This window comes from Alligator mississippiensis, chromosome 2 (assembly GCF_030867095.1).
Source record: "Alligator mississippiensis isolate rAllMis1 chromosome 2, rAllMis1, whole genome shotgun sequence".
NCBI lineage: Eukaryota > Metazoa > Chordata > Crocodylia > Alligatoridae > Alligator > Alligator mississippiensis.
The window spans coordinates 301,937,759-301,963,916 of record NC_081825.1 but is presented as its reverse complement, the minus strand read 5'-3'; the positions used below and the strand labels follow the sequence as shown (position 1 = coordinate 301,963,916).

Sequence of the window (26,158 nt, the reverse complement as noted above, 5' to 3'; positions counted from 1 at the left end):
ATGCAGAGGCAGAAGGGGGCCAAATTAAGGTTGCACAGGCACTGGCATCCTGATTTCCTGAGTACCGTATAATGCAATTTTAATGTATATGTATGAGTATTTCTGAATAACACAAATGACTAAGGCATTTGCAAAAATAGCATTTCCTGTGGTTTCTATCACAGAAACACTTGATCTGGACACTGCTCAGTGACTTAGGCATCATTCCCGACTTCCCAAATGTCTGCTGATTTGTTTTTGACAGGAATAGAGCTCACAGGCTGCAGCAAAGAGACATAAAGTATTTAGCTTTCTAAAAAAGCTACATAAAGGGTAAGAGTCCCAAGTCCTATTGATTTTACCCAGCAACTTGAAGCAACAATTAACCTTTCTACCTGTATGGCACTCTTTATAATGCACCTAAGTTGCTTTTCAAAGTTTGCTTTTTAAAAATTAACGAATCAATGCAATTTTGCATCTATTGAGCAACTTGAAATGTCAAGGTTGTAGTAAGAAAGAACATTAAAGAGACGCAAATCTTGTTATATAAGCACATAGGTACTATTCAATTCAAATTGGGTGATTTTGAAGACTCAGTTCTAAGCGATGCTTCCCATGTTTGGAATTTTACCCCTTTTCATTCTCTTCAGTACACTTACTAAGTATGTCCTATGAAATTCTATCACCTTGGGAAGTGTCCTGGTTTCAATTAAAGATGTGTGTCCATTTTGGGGTTTCACAATGGAGAAGCGAAAGCCATCCTACAACAATCATATTTTTAAATTTCTGTTCAGGATTTCCTACTGATTCAGGCACATGATTACGGTTTCCTGGGTGGGATGTTGAAATCTTCCCAGAAAAATCCTAGGTTTCATAGATGTCAGAGATTTTGGGGTCGGAAGGAAGCTTAGTAAATCATCGAATCCGACTCCCAATCTTGGGCAGGAAAGAGCGCTGGGGTCAGACGACCCCAGCCAGGTGTTTGTCCAGTCTCCTCTTGAGGACCCCCAAGGTAGGGGAGAGCACCGCCTCCCTTGGAGCCCATTCCAGATTCTGGAAACCCTCATCGTAAAGAAAATTTTCCTAATGTCTAGTTTAAAACACCTGAGGCTCTACTGACTGAGCTACCCAGACCCTAAAGCCATCATAGCTGACCCAGGTGGGACTTGACCCCACAATCCCCAGCTCCAAAGGCTGATGCCTTATCCATTAGGCCACTGGGCCCATAAGGTATGCTATTTGCACTAATAGCCAACTTGGAGTCAGTTTTAATTCCCTAGTATGATATTTACACTATACTATTCTTTTAAGGTCCCTTCATTAGCACGTGCACAGCATCCAAACCCAGGCTAGGCATTATACAGACAGTTTCTCATCCAGAACGCATTATGTGGACAAAGGTGAGAGAGAAATAATTAACACATAATTATTAATGTTGTGAGATATTTACACTGAAGTTAGTGGGGTTGGATATTTTTCCTCTATAGGAACATGGACTCTTTGACTGAATCAGTTACTATCCCTCAGATTGTGACCATATTTCTAAGCTGCTTGGCCAGTAACAAGAAGCAGAGAGAGAGAATTAGGGCATTTTTGTTACACATCAGAAATGCCATCTCCAAATACACTTGTCCTCCTCAAGCCAGGAAGCAGCAGTCAATCTAGATTTGGTTCCAATAAATGGACATGTTCTGAGGTCCTAAAATGAGCTAAACTGCTACTTCCTTCTGCAGGAGTTGTAGTCAATTAAGGGATACAGTTGGACTGGAAATCTCAAGAGCTCCAAAAACTGTCTGAGGCTGACAAATACTCCATTATGCAGGTGACGGCTCCTGGCTTAACTTGCAAAATCCAAAAAGGACCTTTATTTTAAGAGAAGCTCTCAACATTCAGAAATAACCATGCAAATCATTTGAAATTGTACTTGCTGAATTCTTACTGAAAACACCGCCCAAAAAAGTGGCCTGATGCATCAAGCATTAAAACCAATGAAAAAGACTCCATTCAGTTCAGTGGGAATCAAATCAATGTGACTAGCTTCTGGGAAAATCCAAAAGCAAAGAGAAGCATAACTGTTCCTGCAAATACATTGTTCATAGATTTGCTAAAGGATGTAGTTCAGTTACCAGAACTGGCATTGTTGTAACATCTTTTGTGCTTGGGCAGCTTCCAAAAGACTAGAGCTATGATCTTCATATCTGATTGTACCATCCTCCCAGTTTTATATCCACTATGATTATTAAATCAGTCCTTACCAAAAAGCTAGAGCAACTTCAAGGGTGCTCTAATGTGCACCTAGTTGGCCAACCTTCCGGCTGTTCAAGGCAGCATACCCACTTACTTACACATGCTCCACTTGTCCTCTCTCTTTCAGGGTTGATAGTGCAGAGTTGAACATTCACCCTGGGAATGCCTATACAGCACCAGAATCCTCAACAGGCCACAAAAATGCATCTCACCCTATTTTACCCCAATGTAGCAGTGCAATGTAAATAGACTAGGCACCCAGTTTAGCCCCAAATATTCAAAACATCACATTCTTCTGCTGTTCATATTGCTCAAGCTGGCCCTGTATATACATCAATCTCACATTTTCAATTGCAGTTTTAGAGGGAAAAAACTTCTCATCTTGTCCCCAAAATATACATTGATAAATACAGAATACAGGATTTGAACTGGTATTGCCCTTAAAAAAAAATCTCATAAGAGAATCAAATAATCAAGAAAGGAGGCAAAAAATTAAGCGCACTAACAATACTAAAAAAACTACACTAAAAAAACAAATCTCATTTGGTATTTTTTATTGAATGCACAAAAATAACGCAAGTGCAAAAGTCAAGTTGTCAGAGATCTGATTATAGGTCAACTCTGCATAGTAACTGAATGCAATTTTTTGTGGTTTTTATGGTGGAAGAAAAGGCTGAATTGTAATTGGAACAACACGGCAATGTTCTTGCTTATCGCATTAGATATGTTTGAAGATGCTGGAGAAATTGCAGTGGCCTGCTCTCTACCACTACATCACGATATAGTACTAACCAGTCACAGGGCCACCACTCTGACAAAGAGGTCAGGGGCATGGAAGAGACAGAGCTGGGAATGGGACAGGTACGAGTGGACAAAATGCATGGGGCAATACTAAAAGGGATGGAAAGAAAAGCCGGTGCTTACTAAAGCATGCTGCCCTCTGATCCTGGATTAGAAACCAATATTCCTCAGCCTCATCATTCCTCTCCTACCAGAGGAGCCCACTAGCAAAGTTTGGATCCTATCCCCTCTTCTCTCCCCCATCTATAGGATGGTAAGCCTGTAATGATATTAGTTACAGCATGGACTCAAGTAGTGGTAGTCTGAGTGGTGGATCTACACAGTCCAGCCCTCTGGATGACCCATACTGGTGTGTCAGTCTGATGCCATGCAATGGAATTTCTTCTTTCATTTTTTTTTGGAAGGATCATAGAAAAATGGGCCTGGTAGAGATCTCATGAGGCCGTTATAGCCCAACCCTTTATTCAAGGCAGGAACATCCTTGACCAAACCATCCCAGCCAAGTGTATGTCTGACCTGTTCTTAAAAATATCCAAGGAAGAAGATTCCAGTCTCCAAGCAATTGTAACTACCCTTGCAGTGGAAAAGTCCTTTCTAAGCCCCAACCTAAATGTCTATAGTTGAAGTTTAAACCCATTGATTCTTGCCCTGCCCCTGTGGCCACATTGTTCCAGTCCTCATATTGGTGTGGATACTCAGAGGGATGGACCTTTTATAATTCTCTTTATAACAACCCATTATGTATTTGAAGGCTATTATTAAATTCTGCCCCTCCCCACCCTGTCTTTTCTTCTCCAGACAAAATAATCTCAATTCTTTCAATCTTTCTTCTCTGCCATGTTTCCCAACCTGTAATAAGTCTTGGTGTTGCCCGCTGGACACTTTCCAATTTGTCCACATAGTTCTTGACATGCAGTGCCCAAAACAGGACAGGGTACTCCAGTCATATAGCACGAAACTATGGTAAAACAACATGAGTAAGGCTGAAAGGCCAAGTACTCACAAGCTAGCAAAGGCCAGATCTAAATGATTTGCATAAGACCGATCCTGCTCTCTTGCACTGTGCATCAAGATACGTAATCCCATGGTATTTATTGCACGTGCCTCCTGCCTTACTCAGTGAGCCTGTTCTGAAAAAGAATCACACTTTTGCAGAAATGAGGCTGTTGTGGTTAAAACCCTTGCCTCATTCACTGTGGAAGCTGGAACACATCTACTGTCAGAGGCAGAGAACGGCAGGAAGTTCTCGGTCTCTTTGCTATTTGTTTTTTCCATCTAGTCTCACTCTCCGAGTCCTAAACTCCCCCTTCCCTCACTCCAAACTGTCCTCCCCTATCCATTCCCAGTCTCTACCCCAACCACATCACAGTTCCCATCCTCTCAGCCTAATTGCCTTTCAACACCACCCCCAGCTCCCGGTCCTATTCTCCATCCATGAGCTCCTTGTCCAGTCTCAGCCTCTCCATCTCTGGGTCCTCGTTCTGGTTTGTTGGTCTGCACAGTCTGGACAGGTGCCCCCAACATCTCAGCTCCCTGTCCTGTCTGCCTTTACTCCCCCATGCCCTCATTCCTCCCATACCCAGTTCCTTAATCCAGTCAGTCTAAATGTCTCTTCTGTCAGCTGTTTATCTGAACTCAGTGTCCCAATGCTTTCCCTTACCAGCTCCTTATCTAGGTAGTTCCAGTGACCCCTTTCTCCAGCCCCCACGCCAGTCTATTTACCCATCCAAGCCCAATCTCTTTTCCCAATAAATCCCAGTCATCCCTGACCCCCACTTTCCTTCCCACGCATCTGAATGTTGCCCTCTCTGCATTCACATCAAACAATTTCCTCTTCCTGGCTCTCCATCTGGGTTCCTGGCCATTTCAAGGAAAGTCCATCTTCGCCCAGCAGTCCTGGGCTGGAGTTGACTCACTCATTTGATGGAGATGGTGCACGCATGGCTTGTTTAGCTCTGGAAGCTATGAAAGGACTGAGCATCCTTAGCAAGGATGGGACTTCTGGATCTTTAGTTCTTCAGGGTTTCTTAATGTATAGGGAGCATGAGAAACACAGAGGCCAAGGTTTGTGTGGGTTTTCCTAAAGAACGCAGAAGAGACATCCTGGCCAAAGGCTACATCCTTGCCGATGGTGAAGTGCTTGTTCTAAGGCGAGTTTCAGGAAGAGCTTCTCCACGATGTGTTAACATGAACAAAACATGATGTTTCTCCAACTTTATTTTCAGACATCACTGAACTATATTGGTGGAAATTGCCCATAAAAATTCAGCCCAAGGCAGGCAGCCAGCTTGGTAAATTTCAGCCCAAAAGGTTAAAATTGAGCAAATTATAAGGGATTGAAAATGAGGTCTTATAATGGCAAGGTTCTATGGGCAACTTTAATAATAGGCAATCTTTCCTGCCCTGCTTATAATCAGATCATCTAAGGCACTGATGAAGGGAAAAAAAATCTTAAAGACAAAGTAACTAGGAATCTGGAAAGAATTAAAGTGGTGGAAATTGCCTGTTTACTTCTCCTATAGATTAGTTTGCTGACTAATTTTTTTTTTTCCTGGAGGGCCTTTTAATTATTCATTGAAATCTCATCAAATACAGATGAAAAAGGTCAGAACAATTAGTATAAAACAAACACTTCAGCATAATGCACCATAATGATTATTTTTGCAACAATCAGTTAGCAAGCCCCAAGAACATTTAATGAATTTTAAGCTAACTAAACCATTATCAAATTTGCCACAACTTATAATCATGACAACAATTCAACAAATGGCTATGCTGATCATAAAACATCGTTGTATCGCGGTGGAAGTCAATCGGTGTTCCTTCGTCGCTCAGTCTGCAGTTTTGAGTCTATCAATGAGGGACCAGATGCTTCAAAAATCTCATGTCTGTATTGCTGTGATCTTTATTATTCAAAGAAGGGTGGTCTTGTCTAAAGCACTGTTCTGGGTTCGGACCAGGGCTAGATGCTACTTCCCTGGACTGATGAGACTAAGTGGCCCTTATTTAGCTGCATGAGCTCACCACCGCATTAGATTTGATGTGCACTTGCTGAACTCTGCTCAGCCTGTTCTTTCCTTCTTAGCCTTGTCTAGGCCTGCATATAACCCCAATACAACTCCCCAAACCTTTAGTCAGACCACAGCTAGGGAGAGAAAAGCCTTCCTTTTAGCCCAATGGCCTTGTGGTTAGAGAGTGGGGAACACAGCTATCATCTTCACCTAGACAGACAAGGTTATTTGGGTAAATTTTATATCTTTTATTAGGCCCACTTAATAAAAAAGATAAGATTCACCCAAATAACCTTGTCTGTCTATGACCTTAGACCAGCACAGCTACAACCTACACCCCTATTTTCACCTAGAGGGATTTGAACCTGGAGGCCATGAGCTAGACCTTAGCCAGAGTACTCTCTAGGCCTCCTCTTGAAGCCTGTCCATTGCACAGCCAAGAATGGGAGATATATTGAGGCCAGGAGGAGAAGAAGAAACCAAGGGAGAGGGCCTCAGTGAGGGAAACAGAGGCCTGGCGGGGAGGACGCTATGGGGTCTGGCTCCATTCTTTTAATATGCATTTCATAAAATAGATGGGATAGTTTGTGTCCTATTGGGGACGGGGAAATATAGGTGCTACAGATATGCATAAAGCTGACAGGATTTGGCCCTTAATCTTTCCCGGCCTTTGTTCCCTACCTGTATTACAGAGGGAACATGCATTTGTTATCTTATAGTTTTATTTAGATGGCAGATTCTGGGGGTGGACCTGGACATATTTCTACATAACAGAAAAGTTCAGATTATAATTAGTAATGCTAATGAGAAAAAAAGTGGGGGGGGGGGCGGGTTGCGGGGAAAAAACAACCCTGAAGGTTCAGGCTTTTAGTCAGTCTCTGGCTGGGAGGAGTTAGGGTAACACCATTGTAATGCTGATGACCATCCTCTGAAGCTTTAGATGCCGTCCATGGGTGTGGACAGGATAATGGACTACAAGGGACTTCAGTTGGAGATAGCTCAGGTTCCAAGTTTCGAAAAATTTGAGTCAGGATTTCAAGATTGGTCAAATAATACTTTCTTTCAGCAATAGACAATACTTGGCATACTAGCAGTTGCATAGCTACAGCATGTATCAAAAAAAAGAAAAAAATACCATCATTTATTACACGGATAAGAGCTTTTCCCTCTCCCCACCTTATCTTTTCTTTTTCTTTTCCTTCCAGTGTTATTCCAAGTAAACCTGGCACTCTGGCATCTCATGAATTGTAACTCTCCTGGGAGGAGTATATTTAGCTCTTGAATATTTCAAGGGGTTTCTGTGGTTAACACAAGACTTGGTGTTTGCAAGATCCAGCCTGTCTGCTAAATGATATTGGGACTATGAGGCTGGAGGAAAAAAGTGGGGGGATTGAAAATTAGATCAGAGAAGGAAAGTTGTCAGGGAAACAACATCCCCTTCACAACCACCAGCGGGCCCAGGTATAACCACGTACACGTAACCTCCCCGCCTCCCCTCCGTTATTCTTGTAAATAACAGAGAAAGACATTAGAAAAGGTCTCTCCGGGATTCACAATGCATGGGTATTTGGAACTGCTGAACCTGCTGTATATTAGTATTGTTACAGGAGTGACCTTTTCTTACAGCAACATCCTGGACTAAATTGTGCCTTTAGGGCCTCTGGCAAAGCCCACTGGAGTTACTGGGAGTCTTCCTTTGATTGCAAGGGGCTTTGAGAAGCTCTGAGAAGCAGAGCACGACATTAGATGGTATTGCATGTGCATGCCATCTCTGCAAGTTGCTCACAAGTGCCAGGCTGAAATAGTAGCCCCAGGAAGTAAATTAGATTCAAGGAGTTCTGGAAAGGGAGACTTTCCACCTCTTTCTGGGTGATTTTGCAAGGGGCATGGCCATCCACCCTCCAGTCTCCAAATCCTTTTATTCATAGATGTATAGATTCATAGATTGTAGAGTCAGAAGGGACCACAATGGATCATCGTGTCCGACCCCCTGCCCCTGGCAGGAAAGAGGACCGAGGTCAGATGACCCCAGCCAGGTGACTATCTAGCCTCCTCTTGAAGACCTCCAAGCTAGGTGAAAGTACCACCTCTCTTGGAAGCCCATTCCAGATCCTGGAAAATGACTGTGAAAAATGTCTTCCTAATATCTAACCTAAATCCACTCTCAACTAGTTTACACCCATTATTCCTAGTCACTCCTTGGGACGCCTTAGTAAACAGCGCTTCCCCTATTCCCCATTGACTTCCCCTAATAAATTTATAGCCAGCCACAAGACCTCCCCTCAGCTGTCTCTTGTGAAGACTGAAGAGATTCAGCTCTCTCAACCTCCCCCCCGTAGGGTCTATCATGAAGGCCACTAATCATGCAAGTGGCCCTCCTCTGGACCCTCTCCAGATTCCCCGTGTCCCTCTTAGAGTGCGGCACCCAAAACTGGACACAGTACTCCAACTGCGGCCTGACCAGTGCTACATAGAGGGGGAGCAGCACCTCCTTTGATCTATTAGTCATGCACCTGCTAATGCATGACAAGGTGCGATTGGTCTTGATGGCCTCGTTACCCTGCCGGCTCATGTTCATCTTGGAGTCAATTATTACTCCAGGATCCCTCTCTGCCTCCGAGCTGCTGAGAAGGACACTCCCTAACCTACAGGTGTGCTGGGGGTTCCTCCTTCCCAAGTGGAGTATCTTACATTTATTTTTATTACATTGCATCCTATTTATCTGTGGGTCTGAAGGTCACTGATGAGGCCTATCTGGGATAGATAGACTATGTTGCGACTTAGGCACATATTTTCAAGTGGGCTGCATGGCTTTGGGTTCTTGGTTTGGTCTGTGACACATGGTGTCTGCCACTCCCGTTTTTCCATCTCCTGTTGTCATCATAAGCTTTCAAAGTATGCTTCTGCTGCTGTTCACATGTTAAGCTCACCTATTCTGAGACCCCCTTCATGCCCTTTTTCCAGTTTGAAGATGACCAAGCACTGTTTTGGTCTGCACTGTTAGCAGTTTGGATAAAAAAAATGTAGTATTCTTCTTAATAGATGCTGTAAATGTCTTTACTTATATTTACAGCTACATTTTGGTGACAGGGCCACCCCTTCTTAGCTGGTATTGGTTCACTGATCCTTGGCTTGATTTCAGTAACTTGTACACCTAGAAATAGCTAAGAAGGTTCCCTTTAAAAAGAGAAGGAAAACAGCTGGGTTTTTCTTTTTGCCATGGTTGGAAGGGTGTCAGGCAGCCAATGCTAGCTCCCGGATTCTTGGGGCCAGTCCCAAAGCTGCTCCCTGAACTTTAAAATAGCACTATAAGGATATAAAACCTGGCTGTGGTGTAGGCCCCTACAGAGGTGCAAGTAAAGGTACAATTGGATCTGATGCATGATCCACACAATCATACACATGGAAGGAGGCATGATTATGGCATCGCACATGAGATCTCATCACACCTTATTGCCAGTGGAGGCAGAACCCAGGATTGTGATCGTAGCTTCCCCCTGCATGGGCAAATGGCAAGCTCCCATGGCTGTGAGCCCCTTCAGCTGATGAAGCTCCCAGCCACAGGGGTTCACCTGGCCACACATTCAATTAATGGCATGATAGGAACCAGCCATAAAGTTGTGGAATAATTTTGTGGTTTATTCCTTGTTTTATGACACCATTGACTGCTTTAATGTGTAGTCAGGTCACAATTTAAAATGGGATTAACTGGTTAGTCACATTGGAAGTGTAAGGTGCAGTAGGGGCCTAGGAGGCACAAATAGGGAGTCCTTTTGACATGGGAATTCTTGGTTGAGCTGGTGGTATGTAAGGCACATAAAAAGCCATTAGCCAATGTGTGGGTCTGGCCCATAGGCTTCGTTGATCTTTCCCTCCCATCCCACACCAAATTACAGGACTTGAAATAGAAATACTATGCTAGAAGAAATCAGTTTGTCCTGAATAGAGATTGTCCACAGTGTAAGGACCAGTCTATGATACACAGGACAAGTCTACATGAGACGCTTACTGCAGAGCTGCCTAATTAGCTCAACAGGAAAACGTCACCGTCTACACATGCAGTGCTATTAGGATACAGTAAACAAATTAACTCCACCATAGGATAGTACTGCCAAATACAGGTACTATCTTATGGTGGAGATATTGACTCAGAGTAGACACTGACGGGGCTGACTGGGGCATGAGAGTGCTTCAGTGTGAGACCTGCCTGCTGGCTAGTCTCATACTGGCTCCAGGCCCCAGCCAGCTCCTCTGCAGCACGTTGAGCTGGGTTGGAGCAGCTCCAGGCCAGAAGGCTGAATGCCAGGGCTCCCTGCCAGCCAGGGCTGCTCTGACCTGGCTCAACATGCTGTGGTCCCAGCCACGCATGCCAACTGCATGCCCAGGAGCAATAAATTCTGGCGTGAGCTGTGCCAGAATTCATCCCATCACCTTAATATCATGTGTAAAAGTGCCCACACTGACATGCACACAAAGCATGTCCAAGGGAAATGAAGACAAGAGCCAACGCAGGACAAATCTCTCCAAGGAAAGGATTATCCAGGCAGAGATATCACCCTTCGTAGAGACCTGCGAGAAACACCATTCACCTTGTAGTTCCTGAGGGCTTTCTCTACAGCAACATCCTCTAGATTTCCCAACTCTTCTGGGCCTGCTTTTTCCCATCCTCGTTTATCAAATAAAATTGAAGGAAATGTTGAAATGCAAAGCTGTTTGAGCAGAAAAAATCAACATGATTCTATTATAAATACGAAAATGAACCATTTTGAGTTTTCAACTGGTTTCTCTTTCAAATATGAATAATTGGGAAAAACTGATATGGAGACATGGACATCTTTGGAGTTACACAATCTGTATTTTTCACAGAAAATTGTTTCAGCAGAGAAAAGTTTGCTCAGCTCAAATTTCACCCTTCAGACCGTAATCCTTGAAAAAAGCTCTCAGGAGCTGCCCCTTGGATTGCCTTTCTTTATGTCCTGCAATAAGATTTTATAGTGTTTCAAGTGAGTCTCACTTGGTGTTTATGGTGTGCTTGAGGTGGTGCTTTACTTTTGGTTCCTGGCTGACGCCGTGTGAATGACAGATCTACAGAGCCTCTACATCTACAGAGGACGCACCAAGGTCTGAGAGGATATTTGGCACTTGTATTATTTGTGATCACACCATCTGATGTGTTCAGAAAGGAGTACAAAATATAGTATGCCAATTACTAATCGAATCTGTCTTCCCAATCTCACAGAGCATTTCTAGCTCTCTGAAAATAGCCATACTGGGGGGAAAGAGGGGGAAGGATCTCTTGGGTTCATTGTCCCTTGCAATCAGTCAATCACATCATATAGCCCTGTTCCCAGACGGATAACGCTACTGCAAGACTCTTACGCTTCTTTTGTTCTCATCAAGCCAAGCTGTTTCCAGACGTCACTGCTTTGATTATGAGAAACCTTCTAATTTTCAACCTGGATTTATTCATCACTGCTATATCCCCATTTGCACTTGTTCCAGCACTGCCCTTGGACTTAAATAGCTCTTCCCTTTCACTGGATTTTATCCCCAATCTATTTATAGAGATTACTCATATAATTCTCAGCCTTTGTTTTGCTAGGATAAACAGGCCAAGATCACAGTCTAAATTGACTATATTCCCAAGGGGTGCCATATCCAGTGTGTTATTGAAGTCCAGATAGGAAATAAAGTGAATCTCACCTTTCTCAAACCAAGATTTAAGGTTAGCCTGGCATTATCTACCTTTGTCACTGTATTTGTACTTTATACAAATGTTGTATGTTATCCCATTTTCCATCTACTTCTTGTCTTTAATTATTCTCCTTGGAAGTTTATTATGCAGTCTTACATACTACTCAGGTCTTTTGTCCTTCTCTTTTTCTTTATATGCCTGATAAGCCTTTTGCTATATATTTCAATATTCTGTTCAAGCTTGATACTTGGATATTCTTGCTTTATCTATATCTATTTTGATCTCCAAGATATTTAGCATTTTTTCCAGTGCTTGTAGGTTTTCTGTTTATTCCTTATATCTTTCTGAAGCCATTTATTTATCCATTGAAATTGGGAACTATTTCCTACTTGTTTTTCCCCTTGCTTGGTGCATACATTCAAGATGGTTCTAGCCTCTTAAAGAAATGCCAGGCATCATCCACATTTACATCTCTGAACATTTCAGTCTACCTGATCTTACACAACAGGCTCTTAATTTCTCAAACTTTGCCCTTCGGCTACTGAAAAATTTAACTGCTGATATACTTCTTTTATTTGTCCATCTAATTTAAACTGAATCAACCTTGTGATCCTTCCAGCCACAGCTATTCTCTATATCTGTTTTCTCTTTTGTGATATCATATAATCATAGAAAAATGAGGGTTGAAAGGGACCTCAGGAAGTCATGTAGTCTAACCACCTACTCAAAGCAGGACCAGCCCCAACTAGATCATCCCAGCCAAGACTTTGTCTAGCAGAGTCTTAAAAAACCTCCAAGGATGGAGAGTCCACAATCTCTCTGGGTAACCTGTTCTAGCGCTTCACTGCCCTCCTTATGAGAAAGTTGTTCCTAATATCCAACCTCCACTTCCCTTGCTGCAGCTTGAGCCCATTGCTCCTTGCCCTATCATCTGCCCCCACTGAGAACAGCCCAGCTCCATCCTCTTTGCAGCCCCCCTGCAGGGAGGTGAAGGCTGCTATTCAACCCCCCTCGGTCTTCTCTTCTGTAGACTAAATAAGCCCAGTTCCCTCTGCCTCTCATCATAAGTCATGTCTTTATTACTTACCAAAATTAAATGTAAAACAGCAGCACCTCATGTTGGTTCAGTAACTAGTTGGTGAAAGAAAGCGACTTTTGGCTACCATATATAGGAATATCTGGGCCCTGCTACTATTGGAAGCATTCTTCCTCCAATCTGTGTCTGAGAAATTAAAATCTCCCATGACTCAAAGGGAGAGAACCTCCCTGACATCTTAGCTGCACAATCATAGCTGCTAAAGAGGTGGTGCCAGCCACAGAGTGCAGCCAAGGCGTAGGCCCTACAAACTGCAACCAAACCAACCACCCAGCAACAGACCAGTTGTGTGTCAGTTCACTGCTCCTTTCCTACAACAGATAACACATGCAAAAAAAAAACAAAGCTCTGCTTACTGCAGCTTGCACCAGTCACTAGAGCCAGAAAGGAAGGCATGTAGCACTATCTAGGCCAGAGTTCCTTCCTTAGTCCTAGAAGTACCTGGTCCAATATCAGTAACCTAGGGCCTCCTATAATTCTCATTGTAATCAAGAGGATGGCTTCTAGGGAGTACAGTAGAGCTGGGTTGATGCAATCCATCATCTCTCAATGAAGAACAGGCCATTTGTAGAAGAAGAGCAGACAGCAACTATGTGAAAGGCCTTTCTTCTTGCCCTGATTTTTTCCTGACCCAGTAATGACTCCTAAGCTTTAAATAGTGGAAATTTCAATCTAATTGCCAACATAAATAGACTGTAACAACAGCCTTGATGAGTTTACATAGTCAGCTATGCAACACACAGATTTTTATCAATGCTAGTGGTACTTAGAGCGCAATGCACCAGATATGCAAATTTATAATGATTCCAGACTGGCTGAAAATTGATTATTCCTTCCCATGAAACACTCACAGGCAATTTAGAATGGTAAGCCAGTTACTTTTTAAAGGGTTTTTGTGCAGTTCCCCACATTTATTTAAAGCATTCACAACATTTTTTAGGGGTGCTGTTTATAGCCATGTTGGACACAGGCAGACAAGGTTCTTTGGGTAGATGTGATACCTTTTATTAGACCAACTAAAGAGTTGGAAAATTTGCTCTTTGCAAACTTCCATAGGAAAAACACCTTTCTTCAGGCATGGAGAGAGTCTGCTGGTGTTTGTGTGCTCTCCTAGGTGGAACAGAAGCTGAAAACAACATGCAAAAAGTAGGTCTATGAAAATGCAAGTGCATGGCAGTGAGGATCAGAGGTGATGGGAGCCAATAGGTGTGAGACAGGTAGGTGGCTGGGTGGGGAATGTTGATCTGGTGATAGAATATAGCTGGCAAAATGCAACCTGGGTTATTAGATGGCAGGCAGGTTGTAATATGCCATAAATCGAATGTCTATATTTAGTCCATGATCTTTTCGTATCCAGTAGATTTATGAAGTGAAGTTCATAGGCTCGTCTATGAAAGGTATTTTGTAAATTCCCTTTGAGGATTAGAACTGAGAGACTGGAGTGAGAGCGGTTGTCTTGTGAGAAGTGTGCACCCACAGGTCATCAGGTACTTTTGTCTTTGATAGATTTGTGGTGTGTGGTCACTCTGGTGCACAGTTGCTGTTTGGTTTCTCCTACATATTTTCCAGCAGGACATTTAATGCACTGGATGAGATATATAACATTTCTGGAGGTTCAGGTGTAAGATCCAGGCATGTTGGTGGTTCTGTTGTGGGGTGTAGTTATGGAAGTGGTGGAGATGTGTTTACAGGTTGTAAATTTCTTGTCCTGGAATAACTTTCTTCAACATTCTTCCTTTTTGTTTTTGTACCTGGTTGTGAGCTGCTTCGCAGCATTACTGTTTCCATAGCTGATGGTATGAGAAGGAGCTGAGAAGAACTGTTCTGCTGACTTGGTGCCTTGAGAATGTACCTGAATTTCAATCATCAACTTTGGAATTGAAATTTAAGTACATTTCCCCCAGATTAAAAGCAAATGCATGCACCTGTACATCCTGAGGTGAAACCATCCAGAAGACTAAACGAAATATATTCTGGCTCACAGCATGTCTAGCTACACTTGGAAAACCCAGATTCTGCCCCCCTGAGGACAAAAGGTATAGCGTGACCCTGCTTACGGAAGCAGAGATACACATCAGAACACCAGCTTGGTCTGGTGACTGCATAGGATCAGCAACATTCGCTGTTTTGCTTCTGCCATTCACTTACGTGCTGCTAAGAGAAAATCATTTATAGCCTCTCTCGCTCGCACTAAACTAAATTCCATTACATTTCCAAGCCTGTGGATCACATGTGATTGTGCGACCTTCAGAACCTTCCTTGATCCTTTTGGTTTTCAATGCTTTCCTAATACGATAATGAGTTCATATAGAGTTTGGCTGAATGGGATCTCAGGCCACAGAAAGATTTCTACCTGCTATAATGATGATAATTGTCTACTCCATGTGGACAGCCTCAAACTGCTGACTTCCTGTGCAAGTTTGGGGTAAAGTATCCACACCTGAGGACAGGAGGGTAATCCAGGCTGACCTTGACAGGCTCAGGAAATGGGCAGACAAGAACTTGATTGTGTTTAACACTGAAAAATGCAAGGTCTCCACATTGGGAAGAAAAACCCGCAGCATGCTTATAGGCTCGGCAGTGCTACACTGGCTAGCGCTATAGATGAAAGGGACTTGGGGGTCATGATTGACCACAAGATGAACATGAGCCTTCAGTATGATGCTGCAGCTAGTAAAGCAAGCAAAATGCTGGCTTGCATCCATAGATGCTTCTTAAGCAAATCCCAGGACATCATTCTCCCATTGTACTTGGCTTGGTGAGGCCGCAGCTGGAGTACTGCGTCCAGTTTTGGGCTCCACAATTCAAAACGGATGTGGAGAAGCTTGAGAGAGTCCAGAGGAGAGCCATGTGCACGATCAGAGGTCAGGAAAACAGACCTTATGATGAGAGGCTGAGAGCCATGGGACACTTCAGCCTGGAAAAGTGCAGGCTCAGGGGTGATCTGGTGGCTACCTATAAGTTTATCAGGGGTGTTCACCAGGATCTGGGGGAACGTCTGTTCACCAGAGCGCCCCAAGGGATGGCAAGATTGAACGGTTACAAACTCCTCCAAGACTGTTTCAGGCTGGACATAAGGAAGAATTTCTTTACTGTCCGAGCCCCCAAGGTTTGGAATAGACTGCTGCCGGAGGTGGTTCAAGCACCTACTTTGAATGCCTTCAAGAGACATTTGGATGTTTACCATGCTGGGATCCTATGACCCCAGCTGACTTCCTGCCCCTGGGGCAAGGAGCTGGACTCAAAGATCTTCCGAGGTCCCTTCCAGCCCAAATGTCTATGAAATCTATGAGTCTAAGTCAGCTGCAGAGTACAAGGCATGAACTCCTCCAGTTGTTTCATTGCCAGGGGTTTGTGGTTTGACTACATAGGTTGGACATGATACAGCATGCCCAGTGAAGAAGAATCATTAAGAAAACCAAAGTAAAGCTCTGGGATGAAACCAAAATCAAAGAACCAGGAAGTGAGTGGACATATTTGAGAATGAACCACCTTCAAGAGCTGGGACAGACCAAGATGCAAGGAACGGGGACAAAGAGGTTCTTCCATAGATTGGAAGGTGCTTGAGTACTTCATTCCCCAAAACAGCCTAGTTGCACATTCTGTATTACATTTTTGGAAAACTCAAATGAGCCAAGACAAGTCTGGAAGCTCGGGATAGGAAGATGAGGAGATATTTTAATACTTTACAGGGCACTGCATGGACCATCCAAACAGTTCCACTGAGAGACTCTGTATACACCTTGCAGGCCTGTTAGACCTGATCAACTTTGCAGTGGTCCAGAAAAAACCTGTAGGAAATATTTTTAAAGCAAACCCCCCTGTTGATCTGGGCTGTCATTGGGGCTGATCAAGAATTCACACCTCTAGAAGTAGGAAGAGATGTTTTAGAAGTAGCATGGAAGACGCTACTTCAGGACGGAGAGAGTAGTGTAGAAGGTGCTACTTGATAAGTTTGCCTGCATGTTTTCCCCAGACCTTGTCAACATTCAACTGCTTGGCTGAGAAATGGACAACTGTCTGGTGAAACTAGAAGGAATCTATCCTGGAAGAAAATGGACCCAGTATAAATAGACAGTGTATGCAGCCTCACTTGTGAAACAATCCAGCACTTCAGAGGCTAGAGCAAGCTCCCTGCAAATAGAAGGGTGCCAAATAGTATCACACGGTGGCAACACATCCATCAGCAATTAGCTCATTCAAATAGCCAGGTAAGACCATTTTCCTTTGGTACATGCACAGGTTGCCTATAATGTTGGCAGGTAACAAAAATCAAAATACATTAGGCTATTATAAATAACTTTCAGGTTAGAGAGGTGTAGTTAGCCATGCTATTCTGAAGTCAAGTAGAAGGCAGGGTAGATTTGCCCCTTATAAAATAGAAGTATAACCTTCTATTTTGCTTAGTCTATAAAGTGCAAATCTACCCTGATTTCACATTAGAGTCAGCGTACATCCTGTGCAGGTATAAGTCTCTATATACATAATTTTGAAGAATACTGAGATCTGTATCTATTTCCTATATAGGGGGCATGCCTATACATTCATTAATGCGCCTTAGATACTGCACATTTAGTTTAGTACTAGCTTAAGAAAGTACTAACTAAATGCAGAGTAACTAGAGTTACTGTGCAGCAGCACTGGCACATGCTTATTTTGTGACTCTTACTGTGCATTAGCCTAATAACACTGCACAGTAGGCTTTTAGCATGGTTTTCAACCACCACGCTACTGCACAGTGCTGTTAGGCTAATGCGCGGTAAGTGTCTCGTGTAGACTCACCCAGGATGATTCCTAATTATTCTAATCCAATTTGCTTGAGTAAGGACCCTCTGACTAAGTCTTATGACTGTAATTTAGAGAAATGGGCTCTCTGCTCTATTTTCCATTTATGTTAGACTACAAACCAATGGCAAAACTACCCACAAAGGTAGCATTCTCTAATGCAAAATAAATAGGATCCTTTCATCACTGTGTTCCTCTTGCATATTCTGCAGGGTCCCCAGTTCCAAACCTGGCTGAGTGTAGACATGCAATACCTCAAACTGCTTTCTAAAAACGCTGCTTTTGTTATGGCAGGCAACCTAATGAGAACATTTAACAATCCCTTGGTAGAGTTTCATTGCTACAGTATTCAGAAATGAGGCATATCATCAAAGCCGCTTGGGGAGGCAACATGAGGTATGAGTGCCATTCCCAGAACCCAAGATGATTTTAGTGTAACAGTTCTGCAGCCCAATAATATTAATATTTCATTACTTTGAATGACTGAGAATACCAAGAAAATGAGAACACCAGCCTGTGTACAGAGCCAATGGCTGCCCAAACATCTGATTTAAAAATCTGTGCCATCTCTCCAACTCCTATCCCTCCCAGCCCCCTGCCCTGGTTCCAGCTGAGTCTTTCTCCAGCTATGTCATCAATCTTTTGTTCTCCAGCCTTCCTCCCTCTTTGTTTGCACCTGTCCTGGGCTCCTCATCTCCCTTTCAGTCTCTCTTCTAGTGTTTCTTTGTGCATTTCAAACATCTTCTTCCATTTGTGGTGAAAGAGAGCAAAAGAAAGAGGGAGAGAGTGCACAATGGATCCCACAGGATGGACACAGCTACACATGCTATTAATGTGTGGCAATAAACTCCGGCACAGTTTGCACCAGAGTTTATTGCTTCTGGGCGCTGTATTTGAATATGCACCTGGGACCACAGCACACTGAGCTGGGTCAGAGCAGCCCTGACTGGCAGGGAGCCCCAGAGGGTCATCCTACCAACAGGTGCCCCAACCCCCGGCTCAACATACTGCAGAGGGGCTGGCTAGGGCACAAGGGTGTTTCAGTGCAGGGCTGCCTGCCAGCTAGCCCCATACTGTAGCACCCTCACACCCTACCAGCCCTGGTCAGCATTTACATGTGTGTTGCAGTGCACTAAATAACACAGCCATAAGATAGTACTTGTGTTGGGCAGTATTATGCTATGATGGCGTTAATCAATTTACTGTGGCCTAATTGCGCCACACATGTAAATGGTGATGCTTTACTGCGGAGCTAATTAGCCCCGCAATCAATGTCTCATGTTGATATGCCAGCATAAATGGAAAAAGGCTTAGGGAGGGAGAGAGCAGGAGAAGCTGGAAGAAGGGCCCCAATACCACTTCCTCCACTCTAAGACTGACAGCAGGAGGGAAAGAGGAGCCAAGTACCACTGGGCAGGAAGCTCTTTGGCACAGTTCCTGCCAACAGGGAGTGCCTACACTCAACAATAATTATCAAGTGTCCTCATCTCTTTGTATGGTAGTTATTGCTAATTTTACATGTAGGGGAACTCCAGCTCACAGCATGGTCTATTCACCACTGTGAGAGAGTCTACCTTGTGTCATAGGATTTTCCTTGAGCCAGGAAAACTACTTCCAGGAAAGGCAAGCTCTTCCTAAAGGGATGAAAGATCAAAAGACACTTCCAGACATATGTGTGTGGCAACTTTCAGCAAGCAACGCCTTTCTAATAGCAAGAACTGTGCCACCCTTTAAAATGCCTGCACCGGATTACTGAACCCTGAATCCTTCTTCCATGCTTTTCCCTAATGATTAACTATTTGTGCTGGGGCAGATCCTCTTCTGCCTGTTAGAAACTCAAGTGCTTATGTGTAATTGCATTCAACCCTGCTCAAGTCTTTGGGAAAACCATCATGCAGAATGCAGGTGTGCCCTTCTCACAGTCTTTTTGGTCACTTAAGGCTGAGATGGACATAACCTGACACCCTAATGTTGTTGGGTTTTTTTTCTGCAGAGTTGAACAGTACTGCACTTGCCGCCCAAGTACCACTTAAACACCTAGTCAGTGGAACAGGATCTCGCTCTACAGGGTTGTGTAAGAAACAGAACAACAGAGCCCACCAGTGATGTATGAGCACCCACAAGGCAGCAGTCAGTGGCTATATATGGATATCTACACATCCATGTGTTCACAACTTTAAGAGTATGCTTAAAGGATGTCATATTCTTTTCTTTTATTGCTGATATTCTTCTTTGCTCTGGACTTGTTCCCAGACAGTTCAGTGCATTGCATATCATTTCCTAGGTACATGACGAGGCTGAGCTGAGAACAATGAAGGAAGAAAGCAGCTGGGGACACTTTAGCCTGCTGAACTGTGCAGGAAGGAATTGATCAATCCAGATTTTGTCCTGGTAATGTTGAGCCAACCTAATGGATGCATTTATTTTGCTGTTCTTTTCAAGCTTTGTTGTCAAGGATACATGGATATGTTCAATGCCATAAGATGAATTTGTTAGGGGGAACTACTTTTCACTGGTATTTGCTCAATCAAACTTGACATGAAGGCAGCGTCTGCCCAATAATTTTTACTTAAAGAAAAGTCATAAGTTATAATATCCAGCTTCACTACAAGAAACATAAATCTAACTAGGATGACACTGAATGCTACTTATTTTTTAACCTGAGACATGCCAGGAGGAAGGCCTGGACAGTGGTCATGCATGAAATATTCACATTTTGCTGGAGAGGGAAAGGGTTCGAATATGGTTTACATAACAACAGAGGGCATATACCTAATGGCCTCTACCACACAGGGGCATCCAGGGACCTTTTCAAAGATGGCTAGTGAGGCACACAGCAAAGAACTTAATTGTGCACACACCAGCTCAGCTCCACAGTGCATGCAACCTTAAATCCAACCCAAAATGCCAGCAAAGCACAGCATGTGCATTTCCTCATCTGGGCTGCTACAGAATTCCCCCAGCACATGACATGTAACTACTCCCCCAAATGTTAGACACTGCTACAAACCATTTTGGGTTCAAAGCAAACATTCCCCTCGCTCAGCAACCAGCCAACACAAGGTAGCTAAATGCAGCCATCAGCTCAACATGGGCACCAGAGGAAGGTGGTATCCAGCTTTCCTCTTCCCTGACTACTGGCTTAGGTTAAATGTAGTAGCCACTCAGCTGCTGCTCTCCTCTCTAGTTCAGCTCACCATGTGTAAAGATCACAAAAATAAGATGCTCAGGGGGTGTCTAATTCCCTGACTTCCCTGGTCAGCTGCATAAAATCAGAAGACAATCTAGAGTGACTTAGACAAATCAGACAATCAGAGTGACTTAGACAAACTGGAGGATTGGGCCAAAATAAATCTCATGAGGTTCAGCAAGGACAAGTGTAAAGTCCTGCACTTAGGACAAAACAATCCCCGTGCACCAGTGCAGGCTGGGGTGACGGGCTGGGCAGCAGCTCCGCAGAACAGGACCTGGGTGGCAGGGGACAAGAAGCTGAATAGGATCCAGCAGTGTGCCCTTGGTGCCAAGAAGGCTACCGGCATCCTTGGCTGCATTAGTAGGAGCATTGCCAGCAGATCAAGGGCACTGATTCTTTCCCTCTATTCAGCACATCTGGAGTCCTGTGTCCAGTTTTGGGCCCCCCAACTAGAAAAAGGACATGGACAAATTGGAGAGAGTCCAGCAGCAGGCAACAAAAATGGTTCAGAGGCTTGGGACATGACTTATAAGGAAGGACTGAGGGAACTGGACTTATTTAGTCTAGAGGAGTGTGAGGGTAGATTTAAAAGCAGCCTTTAACTACCCGAAGAGGGGTTTGAAAGAGGCTATTCTCAGTGGGGGCAGATGACAGAACAAGGAGCAATGGGCTCAAGTTGCAGCTACAGAGGTTTAGTTTGGATATTAGAAAAAAACTTTCTCACTAGGAGGGTGGTGAAGCACTGGAACAAGTTACCCAGAGAGATGGGGGAATCACCCTCACTGGAGGTTTTTAAGGCCCAGCTCGACAAAACCTTGGCTGGGATGATGTAGTTGGGTCTGGTCCTGCTTGGAGCAGGGGGTTGGACTGGATGTGGCCTCCTGAGGTCCCTGCCAACTGCAACTTTCTATGATTCTAGTCCTCGTAATGTTACTTGGACCCCCTAGACACATCTCAGGCCAGCCAGGCTCTGCTTTGGGTAGTGTGCGCTGCCACCATATACACCACCCCACTTTTTTTCAGCATGGGTTTTTTTTGACCCCGCGGTGCCACATACCGCACTTCCGTGCTCATTCATCTGTACATGCTCCTTGTGGGTATTGATTTTTGGGCATCTGCACATACTTCCCATCTTCAGCACAGCTTGGAAAGTCATTTTTTTTTTTTCTGTGCCAGTCAATTCAGCCTCTGTGTGGTTCAGCAACGTAGAGAGACAGAAGCAAAAGGACACATAAAAAATACATTGCAGATAAACCTGGTTGCTTTTTATGACAGACTTATCATATTAGATTAAAAGAACCTGTAATGGAGCTGGAGTTTAGCATGGCATCAGATCCTGTCTCACAGAAATCTTACCTGGAAAAATTAATTAAATTGGCTTGGACAGCAACACTTTTGTGTGAACTAAAATATTAGCTGTAGACAGCATATGCAGCATAATGATGAACAGGAAGGAGTAAGCTGGGTGTTCAGTGGAGCAAGATTTGCATCTACCAGCAAAGACAGAGAGGTAATGCAAAGGTACCTGGAGACATTAGAACACATAAATAGGAAAAACAACAAATGTGAGATTTAGTGACAAAAAATGCAGTCTTCTGCATCGGGTTGGGGGGTGGGAGGATTAATCTGAAGTATGCTCAATAGAAGAGGGGAATTGGAAGCAGGGTTTCTGAGAAAGATCTGGGAGGGAGAGCACATAACACCTTAGCAATGACTCTGCAGTGTCACAGAGCAACATAGCTATGACCAATGCTATTTCTGACTGTGTTTGAATAGCAATCATGCCATAGGATTGGGAAGCAGAAGCCCTTCTCATTCACTGCAGAGGTGGGGGACAAAATAATATAAATTTTTGCAATGCAATGACCAGAGAGAGTACATTGGCCATGTTGGGGAGCACTGCTACCAGCTTCAGACCTGAGTGCTATAATACCAGAGACATGTTAACACATCAAAGGTAGTTCAGCAATGCCCAGCTAGGTGGGTGGCTGTATATAGCTTTCACAAGGGTTGAGAGAAGCTCAGGAGTACTGTAACTATTCTTGCGCCCCTGAAGAGTACAAATGATGGGTGAAAGGTCTATAGCTGGGAGAAATTGGCTGCATTAGTAGGAGCATTGCCAGTAGATCGAGGAAAGTGATTATTCTGCTCTATTCAGCACTGGGGAGGCCACATCTGGAGTCCTGTGTCCGGTTATGGGCCCTCCATTACAGAAAGGATGTCCTGGACACATCAGAGAGAGTCCAGTGGAGAGCAAGGAAAATGGTTCGGCAACTTGTGAAGAGAGACTGAGGGAACTGAGCTTAATTAGTCTGGAGAAAAGAAGACAGAGGGGGATTTAATAGCAGCCTTCAACTCCCTGAAGGGGGATCACAAAGAGGATGGAGCTGGACTGTTCTCAGTGGTGAAATACGACACAAGGAGCAATGGGCTCAAGTTGCAGCAAGGGAGGTTTAGGTTGGATTTTAGGAGAAACTTTCTCGCTAGGAGGGTGGTGAAGTACTGGAACAGGTTACCCAGAGAGTTGGTGGAGTCTCCATCCTTGGAGGTTTTTCAGACCCAGATAGACAAAGCCTTGGCTGGGATGATGTGGTTGGGGCTGGTCCTGCCTTGAGCAGGGGGTTGGACTAGATGTGACCTCCTGAGATCCCTTCCAACTCTCATTTTCTATGATTCTATGAAATGGGATACAACTGAGAGAGAAGATGTAGTCTAATGTCAGGGAAAATTTCATAGATTTCATAGACATTAGGGGTTGGAAGGAACCTCATGAGATCATTAAGTCCAGCCTATCCCACCCCCATAGGCAGGAAGTCAGCTTGGATCAGGTGACCCCAGCAAGAAATAAATCCAGCTGTTTTTTGAAGGATTCCAGAGTAAAACAACTGGATTTATTTCTTGCTGGGGTCACTTGATCCCATTTGGCAAGTATGGCTGTGCTGTAAAATTGCCCTGCTGATAGAAGCTCCATTCTTTGGTAATAATACAAACCAGACAGTACAATATAATAGCACATAAATGGGGATGTATAGCATTCACTGGGGGAGAAATGGACTGGATTACATGGCAGATTGTTTTTCCATTTCTAACTCCTACAACTGAATGTGGGGAAAAATGATTAATATGTGTCAGGATAGATTTTATCCATGGAAGAAGCTGCAGTTACTTTCTTGTCCTTCTCTCTCCGCTAGCAGGTAAGGGAAAACAGATGCCTGATACCAATTCCATTTCAATCAAGCATTTTTGTTTCAGCTACCTATGTCCTTATTGTCACCAACACGCAAATCCCTTCTGAATATTTTACAGGAGGTTTATACGGTTTTATGAAAAGTAGCTCCTTCTTTGTACATTAAAACCAGGTCAGCAAAGAAAATCGAGATGAATGTGCACTGGACCATGGAGAACCTGCACAAAAATAACCATTATAAAATGCCTAAAGGCAATTTGTGGAAGACAAATTAGATTACACCGCCGGCTTTCAAGGGGAGGCACCTCTGAGAAGGTTAAAAGATAGGAACCCTGAGAAGAAGAGCATATGCACCTCAAGCAGAGAGCTTTCTGGAGAGCTTGGCCATCTCAGAGTCTGCATTTATTCTGATTAGAGGGCACTTCAGGTGACTAATTTAGGGCTGTACCTCTTCAACAAGGCTTTCAGTGGTGTTTAAGGCATATGACACCCGATTTCCATTAATTGCATGGCAGCAAAATTCTTTAGGCATCACTGAAAATCTCAGGCTCAGTATGCGTGGGTTTAACTGTACCATGCATCTATCTATCCCTGTAGTATCTGTGCATCTTACAATTCAGATACCATAGCCAATTAAGCATTGGAGAGCATCAGGAAGGCTTTTTTTTTTTTTTTTTAAGCAGAATGACTTGACTGACTGGTCATAGGTCATAAAACCGCTGTGAAACAAAGAGCAATTATGTCATGCCAAGCCACATGGAAAGAATAAGGTCTAAAAATAGTGGTTCAGACAGAAACCGTGTTCCCATCTTCACAGCCTGAGCATCATCCTGAAGCATGGCTTTATCTAGGCTGTGGCTGCCTTGTGTTCATTGACAGCTGTGCCAAGCCAGTGTGCCAAAACAGTGCACTCGCTTCGGTCTTTACTTAGACAGGGATACAATTTTTGCATGCGGTTTTCATGCAGATTGAACTGGAACCTGCTTGGGCCTCCACCAAATTGGTCAAGTTTACACTGGATGGGAGAATGCTCTTTACCCTGGTAGGCCTGTGTAGATGGGAACCTTTGCAAGCAACTTGATTTATGGTCAGAGATTTATGATCAGTTGCATGAGAAATGACAGCTAAAAAGGACAACATCTCTATTGTGTTGCTGTCCACCTGCATCCCAGAATCCTTTGCTCTTGTTTCAAAGAAGCACTATTAGAAATGGCAGAACACTTTACAGAATCTCTCAAGGACAGAGCTGCCTCTTCAGGGAAAATCCTGGCACTTATCACTTGTCAAATGACTAAAAGAATACTTTTGTGCAAAATTCTCCTCTATTTTTTTTTTTTTTTGGATATTCTGGAAACACACCGTGAGAGGGAAAAAAAAGGATGCCATGTGGGCAGATTCCCTTATAATTAGATCAGGCAAAACAAGGCCTGCCTATTGCAATGGCAGAGAAGGTGTTAGGTTAATATATATTCAAATGATCCGGGGGAAAGGATCATGCCCAATGCCCAATGCTACAAAGTAGTAAAAACCCCAGTTATTCTTCCCAATCTGATCTAGGAGGGGGTGGGGAAGGGGAATTTCTTCCTCAGATCACTTCCTGAAGTTGAGTTGGTGCTGAGCTGAAGAACAAGGTATCTGAGAGATTTCTAAATAACAACAGGCACTCCACTGCACTACAGTTAAAATGCCCGAGTCTTGCTATGGCCAGTATCCAAAGTTTCAGGACAAGGAAGAGAAAAAGAAGCCAGCAAAGCATTCAAAAAGAGGGAAAAAAACACCCAAAATCTTCCTTCAGTTCAATGGAAGCCCTGAAGCACAGGACTACCAGACACTTCCTGAAATGAGAGCTACTACTTGAATCCACAAACCCAATGCACTCATTTATCCAAAAACATCCTTACCCTCTCTAACTATTCCATCTATGAATCTGTCCAGCTAGCTAGTTAGATAGAGGCCAAGGGTCTGCAGAGGTTGTCTACCACTCCACAATAAAGTTCATTGATTAGTTCTTCTCATACTTGTATGCCTGGTTTTACTGAACCCCATGATTACTACAGTCCATTCTGATGGGACAGTATTTCATTTCGAGTTTCATTAAGTTTTGAAGCATTGTTCTGTTTCGTTTCATCAAAACTGTTTTGCTATTTCAACATTTCACCCATAG

The 26,158-nt window shown here is 43.6% G+C and overlaps 1 protein-coding gene and 1 non-coding gene across 9 annotated transcripts in view; both read right to left on the bottom strand.

Annotated features, from left to right (window-relative positions):
- LOC109285286 (uncharacterized) overlaps positions 1–26,158 on the bottom strand; it is a 282,747-nt gene that overhangs the window by 23,386 nt on the left and 233,203 nt on the right. For 6 of the 8 annotated variants that reach the window (XR_009460339.1, XR_009460340.1, XM_059723423.1 and 3 more), the window contains one exon: positions 21,865–21,995. The exons of the other annotated variants lie outside the window; for them this stretch is intronic. The gene's annotated coding sequence lies outside the window, so the exon portion shown is untranslated. The remainder of the gene's footprint in view (positions 1–21,864; positions 21,996–26,158) is intronic. 8 annotated transcript variants of the gene reach the window in all.
- On the bottom strand, positions 1,131–1,203 carry TRNAQ-UUG (transfer RNA glutamine (anticodon UUG)). The gene has a single exon. It is a non-coding gene; the product is annotated as a tRNA-Gln (tRNA).